The sequence below is a fragment of the Gadus chalcogrammus genome, chromosome 14, assembly GCF_026213295.1.
Source record: "Gadus chalcogrammus isolate NIFS_2021 chromosome 14, NIFS_Gcha_1.0, whole genome shotgun sequence".
Taxonomy (NCBI): Eukaryota; Metazoa; Chordata; class Actinopteri; order Gadiformes; family Gadidae; genus Gadus; species Gadus chalcogrammus.
Genome location: NC_079425.1, coordinates 16,598,305 through 16,602,909, shown reverse-complemented (window position 1 = coordinate 16,602,909; position 4,605 = coordinate 16,598,305).

Genomic DNA, 4,605 nt, shown 5'->3' with positions numbered 1-4,605 from the left:
TTTTTGAACAGGGGAACCACCACCCCGGTTTGCCACTCCTTTGGCACTGTACCCGACTCCCACGCGATGTTGAATAGGCGTGTCAACCATGACAGCCCCTCAACACCCAGAGCCTTTAGCATTTCTGGCTGGATCTCATCAATCCCTGGGGCTTTGCCACTGCGGAGATGTTTGACTACCTCAGTGACCTCCACCAGGGAAATTGACGACGAAACACCATCAACCTCGAGCTCTGCCTCCAACATAGAGGGCGTGTTATTCGGATTCAGGAGTTCCTCAAAGTGTTCCTTCCAACGTCCGACGACCTCCTCAGTTGAGGTCAACAGAGTCCCATCCTTACTGTACACAGCTTGGATGGTTCCCCGTTTCCCCCTCCTGAGGTGCCGGATAGTCTTCCAGAAACACTTTGGTGCCGACCGAAAGTCCTTCTCCATGGCCTCTCCGAACTTCTCCCACACCCGCTGCTTAGCCTCCGACACGGCAGCCGCTGCAGCCCTTCGAGCCTGTCAGTACCCTGCAACCGAGTCAGGAGTCCTCCAGGATATCATATGACCACCGGTGTCCACCACGGTGTCCGAGGGTTACCGCCCCTTGAGGAGCCTAAGACCCTGAGGCCACAGCTAGCCACCGCAGCTTCAGCAATGGAGGCTTTGAACACCGCCCACTCCGGCTCAATGCCCCCAACCTCCACAGGAATGCCAGAAAAGCTCCGCCGGAGGTGTGAGTTGAAGATACCTAGGACGGGGGCCTCCTCCAGACGTTCCCAGTTCACCCGCACTACTCGTTTGGGCTTACCAGGTCTATCCGGAAATTTCCCCCATTCCCTGATCCAACTCACAACCAGATGGTGGTCGGTTGACAGTTCCGCCCCTCTCTTTACCCGAGTGTCCAAAACATGCAGCCTCAGATCAGATGACACGATCACGAAATCGATCATCGGTCTTCGGCCTGGTACCTCTGGTACCAGGTACACTTATGAGCACCCTTATGTTCGAACATGGTGTTTGTTATGGATAATCCATGACTAGCACAGAAGTCCAATAACAAACGACCGCTCGGGTTTAGATCAGGGAGGCCGTTCCTCCCCACCACGCCTCTCCAGGTGTCTCCATCGTTGCCCACGTGGGCGTTGAAGTCTCCCAGCAGAACTACGGAGTCCCCTACTGGAGCCACATACAGGACTCCATTCAGGGTCTCCAAGAAGGCCGAGTACTCTGAGCTGCTGTTTGGTGCATACACACAAACAACAGTCAGAGTTTTCCCTCCTACAACCCTTAGGCGCAGGGAGGCGACCCTCTCGTCTACCGGGGTAAACTCCAACACCGCGGCGCTCAGCCGGGGATTTATGAGTATCCCCACACCCGCCCGGCGCCTCACGCCCTCGGCAACTCCGGAGAAGAATAGAGTCCAACCCTTATCCAGGAGTACGGTACCAGAGCTGAGACTGTGCGTGGAGGTAAGCCCCACCAGATCTAACTGATAGCGCTCCACCTCCCTCACAAGCTCCGGTTCCTTTCCCCACAGCGAGGTGACGTTCCACGTCCCCAGAGCCAGCTTCTGCCGCCCGGGTCTGGTCCGTCGAGACCCCTGACCTTCGCTGCCACCCATGTGGCTGCGCACCCGACCCCAACGGGTCTTCCCACAGGTGGTGGGCCCATGGGATGAAGAGAGGGGGGGTGCCACGTAGTTTGTTCGGGCTGTGCCCGACCGGGCTCCGTGGCAATCCCGGCCACCAGGCGCTCGCCATCGAGCCCTCCGTCTGGGCCTGGCTCCAGACGGGGGCCCCGGGCTTCCTCCGGGCCGGGTCACATCTCCTCTTTTTTCGTTCTTCATTGGAGTTTTTTTTAACCATTCTTAGTCTGGCCCCTCACCTGAGACCACTCTGCCATGATGGACCCTACCAGGAGCACAAGGCTCCAGACAACACAGCTCTCAGGTTCACAGGGACACGCAAACCTCTCCACCACGATAAGGTGACGGTTCCAGGAGAGGCCCTGATGTTTCATTTGATAAAAACGACAGTTTTACCCCCTATGTTTTAATGAATAAATATCGACAGTGTTACCCCTTATGTTTCATTTGATAAAAACGACAGTGTTACCCCTTGTGTTTTTTTTCTCATCCCATTGAACAGCCAAAGATCCCGCACGGATGAGCCCCTGTTACCCCCTATGTTTTATTCGATACATTTCGACAGTGTTAGCCCTTATGGGTTTTTCATGACGACAGATAAAAAACGACAGTGTTACCCTTTACGTTTCATTTGATAAAAACGACAGTGTTACCCCTTATGTTTTTTTCCCATGATGACTGATGAAAAACAAGTGTTACTCCTTATATTTTATTTGACAAGGACAACAGTGTTACCCCTTATGTTATTTTTCATGGCGACCGATAAAAAAACAACAGTGTTACCCCGTATGTTTTTTTTCATGACGACCAATAAAAACAACAGTGTTACCCCTTATGGTTTTTTTCATGTTCTATTGTTTGAGTCCTTGAGTTTATTGTATTGTATTATTTATTTTTTTCACCCTGAGTAAGTTTGAATTCTGATCATAGAAAATTGAGAGAAAGGACTAGTGTTTAAAACGTAAACCAGGAAACAAGGAGAATCCTTGAGAAAGAAAGTGAGTCCTGAAACACCAAAATGTGGTCAGTCTCTTATTTATTTTTTCACAATTTAGCAAAGTTTGTACGAAAATAAAGCGTTCATGACTCCAACACACGCCATAACCCTTTGGTGTATAAGCTACATATAGTGTTTGTTAAACACGCGTTGGATTAATTTCATGATTTCACTTTGTTCAGTGTACAAGGATTTCGACAACATCGAAATCAGAATCGAAGACCGTTAGAGGAACTGGGAGCTGAGTCCCATTGAACAGCCAAAGATCCCGCACGGATGAATCCCGCACGGAAGAATAAAAAAACAACAGTGTTACCCCTTATGTTTTTTTTCATGACGACCAATAAAAACAACAGTGTTACCCCTTATGGTTTTTTTCATGACGACCAAAGAAAAACGACAGTGTCACCCCTACTGTTTCATTTGATAAAAACAACAGTGTTACCCCCTATGTTTTAATGAATAAATATCAACAGTGTTACCCCTTATGTTTCATTTGATAAAAACGACAGTGTTACCCCTTGTGTTTTTTTTCATGACGACCAATAAAAAACGACAGTGTTACCCCTTATGTTTTTTTCATGACGACCAAAGAAAAACAAGAGTGTTACCCCTTATGGTTTTTTTCATGACGACCAATAAAAAAACAACAGTGTTACCCCTTATGTTTTTTTTCATTACGACCGATAAAAATCGACAGTGTTACCCCTTATATTTTATTTGACAAAGACAACAGTGTTACCCTTAATGTTTTTTTTCATGACGAGTCTTGACGACCAATAAAAAACGACAGTGTTACCACTTATATTTTATTTGACAAAGACAACAGTGTTACCCCTTATGTTTTTTTTCAAGACGACCAATAAAAAACAACAGTGTTACCCCTTATGTTTTTTTCATGACGACCAATAAAAAACAATAGTGTTACCCCTTATTTTTTTTTCATTACGACCAATAAAAAACAACTGTGTTACCCCTTATGTTTTTTTCATGACGATCAATAAAAAAACAACAGTGTTACCCCTTATGTTTTTTTTCATGACGACCAATAAAAAACAATAATGTTACCACTTTTTTTTTTTTTCATTACGACCAATAAAAAACCACAGCGTTACCCCTTATGGTTTTTTTCATGACGACCAAAAAAAATGACTGTGTCACCCCTCATGTTTCATTTGATAAAAACGACAGTTGTGTTTTTTTCATGACGACCAATAAAAAACGACAGTGTTACCCCTTATGTTTTTTTTCATGACAACCAATAAAAAACGACAGTGTTACCCCTTGTGTTTTTTTTTCATGACGACCAATAAAAAAACAACAGTGTTACCCCTTATGTTTTTTTTCATTACGACCAATAAAAAACGACAGTGTTTCCCCTTATATTTTATTTGACAAAGACAACAGTGTTACCCTTTATGTTTTTTTTCATGACGACCAATAAAAAAACAATAATGTTACCACTTTTTTTTTTTTTCATGACGACCAATAAAAAACAATAGTGTTACCCCTTATGTTTTTTTTCATTACGACCAATAAAAAACAACTGTGTTACCCCTTATGTTTTTTTCATGACGATCAATAAAAAAACAACAGTGTTACCCCTTATGTTTTTTTTCATGACGACCAATAAAAAACAATAATGTTACCACTTTTTTTTTTTTTCATTACGACCAATAAAAAACCACAGCGTTACCCCTTATGGTTTTTTTCATGACGACCAAAAAAAATGACAGTGTCACCCCCTCATGTTTCATTTGATAAAAACGACAGTGTTACCCCTCATGTTTCATTTGATAAAAACGACAGTGTTACCCCTCATGTTTCATTTGATAAAAACGACAGTGTTACCCCTCATGTTTCATTTGATAAAAACGACAGTTGTGTTTTTTTCATGACGACCAAAAAAAATGACAGTGTCACCCCCTCATGTTTCATTTGATAAAAACGACAGTGTTACCCCTCATGTTTCATTT